This window comes from Xiphophorus hellerii, chromosome 5 (genome assembly GCF_003331165.1).
Source record: "Xiphophorus hellerii strain 12219 chromosome 5, Xiphophorus_hellerii-4.1, whole genome shotgun sequence".
In the NCBI taxonomy this organism is placed as follows: Eukaryota; Metazoa; Chordata; class Actinopteri; order Cyprinodontiformes; family Poeciliidae; genus Xiphophorus; species Xiphophorus hellerii.
Genome location: NC_045676.1, coordinates 29,336,704 through 29,350,269, shown reverse-complemented (window position 1 = coordinate 29,350,269; position 13,566 = coordinate 29,336,704). Strand labels below are relative to the sequence as shown.

At 39.4% G+C, this 13,566-nt stretch overlaps 1 protein-coding gene across 1 annotated transcript in view; it reads right to left on the bottom strand.

Moving 5' to 3' along the window:
* LOC116720637 (axin-1-like) overlaps window positions 1–8,235 on the bottom strand; it is a 29,029-nt gene extending 20,794 nt beyond the window's left edge. The window contains exons 1-2 of the mRNA XM_032564011.1: window positions 6,905–8,235; window positions 858–987 (exon numbers count right to left, since the gene is read on the bottom strand). The gene's annotated coding sequence lies outside the window, so the exon portion shown is untranslated. The remainder of the gene's footprint in view (window positions 1–857; window positions 988–6,904) is intronic.
* Window positions 8,236–13,566: the final 5,331 nt, after the last annotated feature.

Here is a 13,566-nt window from a genome sequence, read left to right as displayed (position 1 = left end):
CAAGTTTTTATAATAACATTTCAAATTCATTGAAAGGGTTTTCCTAAGCGAGAAAGTCATATCACATGAGATGACAATACCTGACCATTTACAGTTAAGTTACACATTACTGTATTTAGTGGGGTAAAAGAACATGTTATGTTTCTCATTTTTACTAGTAGCTGATGGTACACAGTTACTAGTAAAACTAGTTGTCCCTGCGAATGGATTCTCTCACCTGGTTTCTCTCCATGGGCCAAGAGCCTTTACTTTCCAAATTAACACTCTATTTCAGGGCCCCTGAGAGCCTAACTGGACATCTGTAATAAAGCTACACACCGGTGGACTGAATGGTAATCAGGCCACTCCAGAGTACCATTGGCTGTAGTGGATTATCATTAAGGGGCGTCAGTGTAAATCGGGTATACAGATCCATGCTGCACTTTTCAAAAATCGTTGGAATACCATATGTCACTTTTATTTCACTTCCCAATTATTCTTTAAAGGTGGGGTCTGTCTATTACAGAAAATACCACCAACACACATGGGAGTTTGTAGATGTAATGTGACAAAACTTGGCAAACTTCAGTTGGCTGTGAATACTTTTTGAAATTCTATAGTCGTGCATTCCTTGCAAAATCGTCCAACAAAATGTAGCTTCAGAAAATAGATTTTAAAAAAAAAAGAAGAGACCAACAGATCTATTTTGAATCTAATTATTTCTTGAGGTAGTTGAGGCCTCAAATACAGAAATATCTGCAAATTTACTGATCGCCTTCCTAAGACGAGCAGTTGAAAAATACAACTAGGTTCTGATTATTCTGATCAAAACATAATGCAGTCAAAACATTAACTGCAGATATTAAATAGTTCCTTACCATGTGTGCTGTCGGAGGCTGGCGTTCCCGTGGAGAGGACGTCTGGGCCTGGTGGCTCAGGTGAGGTTCCAGCACCGGTCCTCATCTCTGACCAATCACTGTCCGAGTGTTTACCCATGACTAACGGTCTCTGGAAAATATAATAAAAAGATAATAACGATTATTGATTAGATGGACTGACTGGAGTGTACCCTGCCTCTTGCCTCCTGAATGCTGTGTGGATATGGGAGTACACTGAAAAAAGGAAACAAGTGATCCTACTTAAAAAAAAAAGAGTAATCAAATTAAGCTTATCCATGTAAATGTATTAAATTTATTAAGTTGCCATGTAAATAAATTAAGTATCGATTACATGTAACAAATCAACTCGAGTTTTTTCTTTCCAAGTTGGAGCTCCATTCTCTTTTTTTTTCAGTGTCCACAGGAAAAAAAATGTTTCTTCGAACAAACCTTGTAAAAATAACTCTAATTTGTTGCAGCTAATTTTATTGGTCAAGCTGTAATTCTTATTTGAATAATTGTGAAATCACAATAATAGCTTGATCAAAAGTCATCAAAATAGGTCGTAACAAATTAGAGTAAATTTTTAAAAGTTGGTTCAATTAAATAATTTTTTCAGTGTATAGTCAATGGATGGATGGATGGATGCAGCACCGATGACTTATTCGATTTGAAAATTCATGTGCAAATATCCTTTGAATTAAACTGTGGCTTTGAGGTGCAAAAACCTCTGAATTAAGTAAGGGAATGCAGTATTTATTATCTAAAAATATTTCATCTCAGTACATAAATATTAAATACAACACGTCTTGCTGTGGAACAATAAAATCCACTTCACTTTCACCTGAAACATCTACGTAGCCGAGGCTTTCAGAAGGCAGTAAAGAAGTCGGCCTGTTTTCATCCAGAATTAGATGGTTGGTTGGCCGATGCTAAACCCAAACAAAAGATGCCATATTATGGATACACATTCACATTATTGTGGCTGCGTTCTCAGGCATCAGTATGTTACATATAGCCATAAACAATATGCATCGACAGCTTCCCGTACCTACAGGCTCGTGTTGTTTTGCGGTGCCTCCCCCAGAGACAATGAGGAGAGAGGAAGGGAGACAAAGAGAGAATACTGACGAAGATGAACTTGACCTTTACAATGTCTTGGTGAGGAGGGGTTGGGGCCATGTTGCTACCTATGAATCTATAATGAACCTGCGCTGTATATGTGTGGGTGTGTAAGAGAGAGCGTTGTAGAAGTCGGACTTAAAGAAAGGTCATCACACAAGGGTACACAGTACAATAATCTATCTATCTATCTATCTATCTATCTATCTATCTATCTATCTATCTATCTATCTATCTATCTATCTATCTATCTATCTATCTATCTATCTATCTATCTATCTATCTATCTATCTATCTATCTATCTATCTATCTATCTATCTATCTATCTATCTATCTATCTATCTATCTATCTATCTATCTATCTATCTATAATCCATACTGTTTGTGTCACTTTTTGTTTGAGGTCTGTTTGTGTCATGACTGCTTTTAAAGCTGCAGTATGTAACTTTTATTTATATTTTTTTTAATGTATGTTTTCTTATTACATATTTGCTAAAATTATTATTATGCTGTGACAGTATAATATAAGATGGATGATCTGTGAAAAATTTGCGCTCCTCTGCCTTCTCCCAATGCTCCTAGTGCAAAGCGCAGAAATACACCACTCAGTTGGAAACAATTAATCAGAGCTAGGAGGAGGGTCTTAGCGCTGTTAATCAAACTCGTGCTGACCTCCTCCTGTTTGCTCTTGCTATGCTACAGCTGGTTCATCACAACATAGCCTACCAAGAATGCTAAGGCTATTTAGCAATGACAGCAGATAAATGGTTTTTCTGGAACGGTAAGTTGTTTCTCCACCATTACCACACTGAGCAGTGCACAGGAGTTTCACTGACAGCGCTAAGACCCTCCTCCTGGCTCTGATTGGTTGTGTTTGACCTGGAGCTGTGCATTTATGCAGACCACAATAGCAGCACTGGGAGGAGGTGGAAGAACTCGTTCTTTTCACAGATTATCTGTCTCATGTTGCACTCCCACAGTACAGTGATTGTTTTAACAATTATGGAAAATAATATTTGACCTTTCTTTTTTTTTTTTTCCAAAACCTACATACTGCAGCTTTAAGCAGACTTTGAGTTTCTTGGATTATGCTCAAATATTTCCATTTTATGATACCTCGTTAACGCATCTGCGTGAAAACCTTAGTTGCTAGTCAATTATCTCAATGTAGACTTTTTACAGCTTTACGCAATCAGCTTTGCAAAACAGATGCTAAAAACCACATTATTTAACTATAACTAAGGGTTTCTAAAACGTTTATTGATGTTTGTATTACAAAAAGTGTATTCTGGGTAACATTTTGGACTTTTAGGTGTACTGTTAGCAGCTTTCCCGACTAGTAATTTGTCACCAAACCTATTACAGATTGTTATTGTGTAAATTGTTCAAATGTGCCAGGATGCGTGGAGAAATTTTATAAAAATAAATAAACTTACAAAAATAGAAATCTGTTGAACAGTGTGTGGTTACAGGACATGAAAACAAGACTGGGCTTGAAACAAAAACAGAATCCAACCGGGCGTGATTGACACTGACGGGCTTAAATAATGGGAACAACATGCGAGACTAGAGGATAATCAAACAAGACACAGGTGGATCAAATGAAACAAACAAACAGGCACATAGCACAGAATGACATGGCAGGAAACAACAAAGACAAAACCTGAAACATCATTGTCCTGCAAACAGGATAATGACAGCTATTTATATGAGCTGCTGTCATTGAAAAGGTGCACATGGTCTTCAAGTATGCAAGAGCTGCTTACCTTGGTATACCAAGATATAATACAGAAATCTTCTGGCATATAGCTTTTGTGATTTAATAAGATGCCAGAGACAGTTCCAGAGTTACTGAAATATCCTTCAGTTTTTATAGTGGCTTCACTTTAGTTTACTGTCGCTCAGCTGTCTGAAAAAAGAAGTACCACCCATTTACCTTGCTCACAAGAAATGCAAATTCAGCTTTTTGAAATGGTATGGAAACTAAGAGTGCCACCAATCCCCTCTTTTCGACCACTTTTAATAGATATTGACCACTGAAGAACTAGAACACTTGGCAAAGAGTTGCACTTAAAGATTATTTGACCGCGTCGTCCAAAGATGTGGCCCTTTATCAAAGTCACATATTTATACTTACTCTTTTTTTTTTTTTTTGCTTTTAGCATATTTGTTTTGTTGAGAAAATATTCATAGACGACTGAAGAGAAGAGATAGTTAGAGTTACTCCCTGTTATTACTCATAATGTCTGTTATTGGTCAGATGCTACAGGTGTTATTGTTGAAGTGTTGAAAATAGAAAATAAGAAGCAATATAAAAACAATTTTTAGTAAACAGGTTATTTATTGGGGTTTTGCCTCCTTCTGCCAAATTATACAAGAAAAATAAATTGCAGCAAACTCCAATGTGGCCTAATTCAGACATTTGGTCATTTGAATGCAAATGGAGGAATTAATCCGTATAAGTTTGTCTTATTTTAATGTGGTTTATACCATGTGGCACATAAACCTGCTGTCACAGTAACTAACTTTGCCGGACAATAAATTGTCCCAGAAGTTATTGTGCTAAACGATAATATTGTTGCTTTGAGACCATTTTCAAGTAATATAATGACGATGGGACAATAATGCAAGAGCACATTCTCAAAAATCAATAAACTTTCAATTCTAATGAACATTTAACAGTGCAACTGGAAGAAATTTTAAATATGCAAAGTAAACAGACACAACAAATAAAATGAATTATGAAGTCTTTGTAAAAAAAAAACAAAAGAAAAACTGTCCTTCACAAAAAAGAACTAGTTTAGACCAAATCACCAGACTGAAGACTTTGGTTACCCAGTTTTTGGCAGAAAGAGAGTGCCATAAAATGCGGTTAGAGGTGGTGAGGAAGACGCTGTGAACCCAGGTTGAAATTAAGAAAATGATAATTTGATGAAAAAAAAAGCACAATAATCCAGGCAGCACAGATGAGCGGTGGGCTAATGGCTCAGAACTGGTAGCAACTGGGAAAAACATCTGAAAACAACAAAACAAAACGACAGACTAGACAAGACTGTAGCGTAAACGAGAACCCAACAAGGAACAAGGAACACAGGTGGGATTAAATACACAGGGAGACAAGGAACAGGAGAAACCAATCAAAGGGTAGACAGGACAACACGGACACTCAATTCACACAGAAATCAAAATAAACACAGAAAAAAACAAATCCTCACAGAGAGAAACAAGAAAAATGATAAATCATGCAAATGGAAATTATTGAGTTTGTTTTCATTTGTCCTACAAGTAATTGATTTATTGCTTACTGCGACAGGTCTAGTGGCATATTATATATGGTATTGCAGAACTAATAAACAAGCAGTAATGGTGCTTTGCTAAGTGGTGACGGTGCAACCGGAGCGCTGAACGACTGATTGATGAGTCAGCTTCCAGTCATTCTTGAGCTGCTGCTAAAGGAGCTGTAGAAATAACTTTATACATATATACATATATATCTATAGATATAAATATAGATATAGATATATATATAGATATATATCTATAGATATACATATATCTATATCTATAGATATATATATAGGTGAACCAATTAGATCATTTCTTAAAATACAGAGTAATATTCTGGGTTTTTTTCTTCTTCTTCTTTTTGTCAGTCTGCTGGTTTAGCTCAGGGGTCTCTTTGTTCCAGCTGCCACAGCAAATTTGGGCGTCTGTACGGAGGCCTGTCAGAAACAGGCTTATCTCTTTTGGGGCCTCTCGACACAAAGACCCATTTAGATGCTCAGGGAGAATGAAATCTTCATTATATACCTACTGAAATGGAAGCCGATTCCTGCTATTTAATAGACATTAATTGGACACAGGTTTATTATTTGGTTAGGTGTCCACTGTCCACCTAAAATAGGTGTGCAGTGGACCTTATGTGTAAAGCAGGTTAGTGTAGGATCGTATCGTCTCACTCGCTGCGTCTCAATCCTATAATTTAAAGACATAACCTGGCACTTGCTTCTATTTCTTGTAGTTTATCTTTCCTCAAAAATGATCTTATCTTAATTTATTTTCCCTAAATACTCTAATTAAGTTAAGTCTAAGTCTAATTAAGTCCATTTATTCTCCTGTCCATCTACCCATCTGCTCGTCTTTCCTCTCCATGCCTGTAGTTAGAGTGTCAGCATATCCGCCATGGCGTCCTGCTGATGTGTATTGTGATTGGGCTGAATACTCCAGCTAACCAATATGGCCCGCACCAATACTGGATTAGCCACAGTGGATTAGCTGGGTGCCCTCCTGCTGCTTATTCAAATATTGTTTCACGTATTGTCATCATCGGGGCAAAGCGCTGGCCCAAGAGTCCGCTAGCTACCCAATATTCTCAAAGAAAAATCTTCCATGCTTTCCATTTCGTCACAAAAGCGTCTGGTTTCATCTTTTGGCCAACCTCGCTTCGGGGCCGCGGAGCTATTGCTGGAATCGTAGGAGAGTTTCGGAGACGGCATCTCTCGCCTCGGTCGGCGCAGGGGAAAAAAAAAACAAGACGAGGAGAAAGCGATGGAAGGCAAACCCAAACCGAGGCCAAAAAACAAGCTTGAAAGCGTGCCTTGATCTTTGATACATAGTGTTATTTCTTTTTTTTTCTTCCCACTCTCTCTCCCTTTCTTCCTTTCACCCTCGCACATACACTTGGGAGTCAAGGCAATTGATGTGCTGCCTTTGATGGAAAGGAGAGGCCTATATTAACAGCAAAAAAAAAAAAACACCATGATGAAAGGCCTGGAAAAAAAAAGAAGGGATAATGGGTAGAAAATGTGATATCAAAAAGAATGGCAACTCATGATAAATGCATGGGCCCAGAGTGAAGACTATCAGACATTAGGGCGTTGCAGGTTGAAGCGGAGGAAAAGGCTAAGGTAGGCGGAGAGCTTACCTTGCTAGCCTGGTGGCGGTGACGGCTGATGTTGGCGTGCCGGTTCCCATCGTCTAACGCCGGCGGTCATCCGGTTTGGACAAAAAAGGGGAACAAGCTCGCCACGTTCCTTCGGTTCTTCCCAACGGCTGGGAAGAGTGGACACCAGTGGACGCCCCGCTGCAGAACAAGTAGTCGCCATCTTTGTCCCGTTGTTGTCTTGGTTATCCTCTGTTGTGTCCTCATCCCTCCCTTCCTCCTTTGATCTCGCCTCCCTCCTTTGCTCTCTGCCGCGTGACATCATCACGCAGCGGTATCGACGAACATCAAAGAACCTCTGCCCAGCACCGCCAAGCTTGTCGGCCCTGCACGTTTGAAAGAGGTGCAAATATGGAGCGGAAAGAGCGCCGTAAGTCCCCACCCCACGACTCGCATCCGCCGCTTGCCTCTGCACGAAGATGGACGGTTTATTTGGCCAATGCAAAAAACCTCCACACACACCCACGCCAGCAGCCACCTCGGAGACGGGTGTATCCCCGAGGCCCCCCTGCTGTGCCAGCAGCGTTTGATGACGTGTTCAAACAGCTTTATTCATTCGCTAAGCTCCGTGCTTTTCTTCCAAATTTAATTCATCCTCCTTATCCATCTCCTCAAGCTGTTGCGGCATAGAAAATTGTATTCCAGGACAACTTTGTCGCTGAAAGACAATACGGCCCTGCCTCGAAAACCCCTCCTCGGTGACACTTTTGACTCTCATCCCCTGCTTTCTCGTGCAGCCGGTCAGCACCATTTCCAATCCTGTTAGAGCTGTGTGTCCTCTGAAGGAACCCCTCTGTCTGTCTGACATCTGCCTGAAAAGCCCATATACATGTTTCACTGTCACAGTGTCAGACCTGGGAGGCAGCTGCTATCCAACCCAATAAGATCTTCTTCCAAAAACACACAATTATCTAAAGAAGGAGAAGCTTTTGTCCAACTTTGAATATGCCAGCAACTTCTGCAAGTCTGTTACAAGCAGAGACCTGGATTTACATAACGGCTACTGTACTGACTTAAAAAGCTGGACACGACCCCAAAGTGAACTGAGGGAAAGAAAGTCTTAAGAGGTTTCCTAGTTTTCACAATTGCTTTGGCGCATTTTTCTGATCAAAATGAACATTTTCATAACTTTTAGTTCAACCTGCACAACATTTAGTCATTTGTGCACATTGGAGTTTCTCCTTCCTTCTGACAAAAGGCTAATCCTTTATGGACATGCATCAGTTGCTTGCATACTATTCTCTGCTGCTTTATCACATTATCATTTGTATATGTCATACCGGTCAAAATGAACTATGCCTATGAATGCTGAATAGTCAATTACTATAAAAATAAAAGTCCCTGTTGCTTGAGACAACATTTCACGCAAACATTTTGAACCAGTTGTCAAAATCGGTCCTTTTTATCTATTCCTTCATCATTCCTGAAGACGTTGACACTAGGTAAACTGATGAGAGTGGTGGTGCCTATCACCAATAACATAATTTGAAAACACCTTCAGAGTAAACTAATGAAAACATGACAAAGCGATTTAACAAAGACAAAACTCCTCCACAGAACCGCTCGCCCACTCTCTGCCAATCTGAACCTCAGTAGAAACATTTTCTTCTTCTGGAAATCCACACCTAATTCTCCAACAGTAAGATTAATCTGGCGTCTGCCTCAGGGAATTATCCGTAAATCTTTTTTTTTGTTTGTTTTATCTGCTTATGCTTGTAACTACAGTACATATCAGGATATTTAAGATTTTTTTTTTTGCATTACATAAGTATGGAAGCCCGTTTCCGCCACTCTGTTAAAATAAAAAAGAAAAACATTATCTCTTTATAATGAATTTTTTCCCCCCTCCCCTCCAGGGGGTCTTTTGTGGGCTCTAGTGTCCCTTACATGAAAGTAGGCTGACAGGAAACGGGGGAAGACATGCTTCAAATGTCGCCGGGTCAAGGAATCGAACCCGCGCCGGCCGCATTGAGGACTCAAGGCCTCCAAACGTGGGTCGCGCTGTCCCCTACGCCACCACAGCACACCCATAATGAGATATTTTGATCTGCGACAGACTGGCGACCTGTTCAGGGTGAACCCCACCTCTCGCCCGGAACGTTAGCTGGAGATAGGCACCCAGTTTTTCTCTTGAGAGGTGGGTAGACCGTGTGAGATTATCAACCATTTAGCATAGTTATCTTAGCTACAGACTACTGTTTGCCTCCATGTCACTAGCATTTAATAAATTAAAGAAAAAAATTACCAAGATATTCATATATTGAACTTGTCCCTGCACCTTTTACCACTTAACAGATGAGTCAGTCAGCAGCAGCTCTAACCCACATCCCTCCTGACCCGTCCTCTCCTGAGCTGCAGTATCTAACTTTTATTTATTTTTTTTAAATTTTCACATATTTGTTAAAACTGTCATTATGCTGTGACAGTATGGCATGAGAGATAATCTGTGAAAAATCTATTTCCTCTGCTCTCTCAAAGTGCTAGAAACAACCAATCTAAAATTTCTGATGCTTCTTAGCAGAGATTTGCTCATCCTTTCTGTTCCTTCCGTCTACAAAGGCCCTAAAACACCGTCGTAGGGTCACCACTTAAAGAAGAGAAGAGTGTAAATGAAAGTTGAAATGTGGAGTCCTGGAGTTGAGGCTGTGCCTCCTGCTTCAAGCCTGCTCTCCTCCTGTTTTCCTCAGCCGTCTATTCATGTTGTCACTTTGTCTGCTGCCCTGCTGACACTCTGCCCTCATGTGGCCTCCCCTGTCTAACTAATTGTCAAGGTTCTTGTTACTATTATCCTTAAATGTGTCTCCCAACAGCAAAAAAAACCTCCCAGTTATACCGAACAAAAAAAAAAAAAAACCTCACCTAGGAATATCACTCTGAGCCGGAACAACTAAACATACCCAAGTGGTTATTTACTCTCATTAGCAGGACAAATGGTTTTGTTTGGCTGCTCCAATCGAATCCAGATTTCTTTTTAAAAAAAATTCTGCATGCTAATCTCATTAGCAGTCATTTACATTCAAACAGCCGTTCCACCTCAGGTAGGAAGGAAACCAATTTCTCTACATTATTGGTTCCTCGGAAAAAGAAAAGAAAAAAAAACTCCACTTAGTTTCCACGCAAATTACTTTCCGTAATCCCAATCAACCAAATCCGTCAACTGATTGCCTCTTTTTTTTTCTTTTTTTTTTTTTTTTGCCTTCTGGGAAGAGAAATAGAAGTGTTACGAGTGGGTGGGAGCACGCCTTTCCTACCTGTGGGATTGCTGTGGGGGGTAAGAGCTAATAACAGCAAGCTGACAGGCTGCAGAGGGTTGATAAGCATTTTTCATTGTTGAGCTCATTTCACATGGCCGCCTGACAAACACGCTCTTATACAATCTCTCATAGCGACAAAAGTCCTCCAAAATCCACCCATCCATCCTTCCATTGTCTGCATCCACTTATTCCTCCAAAAATATTTTCCATAACAACAAATAATATATAAATTACTGATGTGGGCATCTTTTTTTTTTTCGTTCCAAAGACAGGCATGTAGAAAATGTAAGACTTCTTCATTGCGGTAAACACAATAATGTAAAAAGTCCTGATGGTACAATAACAGTGGAGTAAGACAGCATTTTTGGCAGGATGACAATGTTTTTTATCACTGCAGACAGACACATGGGTCGAACTACGTGGTCATGTTAGAGGATGCAATTTATTATCTGGCAAATAACCCGCTCAGTGGCTTCCGGTCGGCATGGATCTGCTTGGAACGTCTTAGCAAGTTTCCAAGTAATGCAAGAAACAATGCAATGGTCAACATGTCGCCACTGCCGAGTTTTACTAATGAATTCACTGTTTGCTGCAATGCACAGAGTAGCCTCTTGTGACTTGTGCAGCCATGGCATACAACAGTAATCATTAAAAAAAAAAGACACCTATTGATGCAGGAAATAAAAAACAGATGCGGTGAATAACTTAAGGAATGAAATTCTAACTCAATTTTCAGTAACAACACATAATGGAAGATATATTCGTAAGGTAATAGAAAAGGCATTAAAAATTATAATAATAAAAAGGTTCAACTAATCTAAACTGATTCACAAGTCCATGCACACAAATCGTGCACGACAATATAGCTATAAAGCACAAATCTAATAAATAGATTAATTGCAGGTATTCTGAGCTTATTACAAAAATATTCGGGGTTTTCACAGATTGACAGGGAGCCGGCCCAAAACATATATGAGCTAAGCAGCTGCTTAGAGCCCTCACACCACCAGGGGGTACTCAAGAGCAGCAACCATGCATTTATATACAGTATATACAGTATAAATAGTAAATAGTAAATAGTAAATATATATATTTACTATATATTGCATATATATGTGTACATATATATATATACACATATATATGTGTATATATATATACACATATATATGTGTATATATATATATATATATATATACACATATATGTATATATATATATTAGGGCTGTCAATGTTAATGTTTTACTGCATGCGATTCATCTGTAAACTGTAACACATTAATATTTCACAGTGCAGGTGATCAAAACTACTTTTTTTGACCAAAATCCTCTCTCTCTCCTGTGGAAGGCTATGTAGGTCACATCGGCGCATTATGAGTGTCAGTCGGGCTCATAATGCTCATAAGCGTCAGTTTAGCAGAAGGTGAACGTTTTCTGCGACTGCAGAGAGCAACAAAGTTGAAAATGTTCCACTTTGTTGTGTTGCATTGCTGGCCCTCGTGTGCGGACCTGTGTGTACAAGGTTGAAATTTCACATCACAAATTAGGCCAGTCGCTCAGCTGGAGGACGACAAGAGATTGTCATCAGCACATCGCACAAGTTCCAGTGAGTGGAGAGGAACATTTCTAAATGAGCGTGTAAAACAGGATGACTTCCTTTAAACCTTCCTGGATATAAAAACCTGAGAATCTTCAGACATGTTTGGGTTGAGACAATAAAACATTTTGTTAAGCATTTTCTGAAAACATGCATAGGGACGATTTTTCATATGGGCTGGCTGGGTAGTTGCCCAGGGCGGCATCAGAAATGGTAGTGGAGTAAGTTTCCCTTAGTTGCTAAAATTTGTGGGGGGTTTTAAAATCTGATAATTGACTTAATTTTAATTGGTTGGAGTGCAGCAGAAGGAGGGCCTTGTCCAGGGCAACATTCCTGCAAGAACCACAACTGTGTGCATATTTATTTTCCAAGCTCACAAAGTTAGGCATAGTGATTAATTGTGATTAATCAAAGTGCTACAGTGTGATTTTTTTTTTAAATCAATTGACAGCACTAATTTTAACGTTAGTTTTTTGTGTAGGTTGATGAATGGCTAAAATAAAATATATAGGATGTATCAGAAATTGTAGCTGCAACAGTGAGTATGCCATGTACTTTGCAATCAGTGAACCCTCACCTGCAGTAATTTAAGATTTCTGAAGTTCAACAATGTGTACCTCGGTAGCTGTTTCCAGTAACAAAGTGTGAAAAACTGTTTCAATATTCTACTATTGTCAAACAAACGCAGTTTTGCAATTGCCACGTTCCCATTAAATAAGAAAACGCGATTAAAATCACACTTGAATAAGTTTGTTCACACTATAAGTAAATTGTTGTTTGTTTGTTTTTTAAAAGATGAGGCACAACTACTTCCTGGCATCTTCTTTGCGCCAATGGCAACATCCGGTTGTTGATCATGTGACCAGTGTGACACGGGAAAAGTGTTTCCGTTGCAGTTTTGCGAAATAAACCCATTTTGATACGGCCAAAAAAACAAACACACACACACACCGCATCCTAGCACCAAAACGTTTGATTAAAAAAAATCCAGTTTATTTATTTTCTTAAATAGATTTTATTAAACAAAATGTATTAACTTATGACAACACCGTGTTCAGCACTGAGAGAAAGAGAGAGCGCGCGCTAGAGTTGTGAGGGGGGCCGAAGCCATTGTTTGGTCGAGGTGAAACAAATGAGACCCCAGAGAGCTCTACTTAGCTGCTCATAAAGGTCAGATATGGAGTCACACACCAGTGGATGCTAATCCTGACCCCTGGGACTGGATCTGTGCTCGTGCGCCTGTGGATGTGATTGTTTCACAGGATCGTGACATTTAAACCTAAAGGAGCGTTCGATCGCGTGCAGCAGAGCGCCGCGCACGCGGAGAGCACCTTTGGCTTGGAGAACTGCGGGCTTTTCTGCCCATGGAGGTTTAATTAGAAACGACCCTCAGGGAAACTTTAACATCAGAGTTTCTCGTGTGGACAACCGCATTTTCTCGCTGCTATATCAATATTGTGATTTCCTATTATTTTTTCCCGCATTACTCAACATATAAACCTGCTGATTAAAATACATTTTTATTCCCCTTAAAAAAAAATAAACACTTTCCTCTTAGCGTGTTTTTTTTTTTTTTTTAAAGTTGCTTTTCTGCTTTTTTTTTTTATTTATTTATTTGTTTTGCTCAGAGCGGTCTTGTCATTACGAGACATCGCTGTACGTTGGCCATTATATCCGCTAGACACAGCGCCTAATTGCTAATTTACTAATAATGCACACTGATGGGTTGAAATCCTTTTCCTTTTCCTTGCGCGCCTGTCAGCCGGACCCTCTGACTGAGCCACCTGAGAACC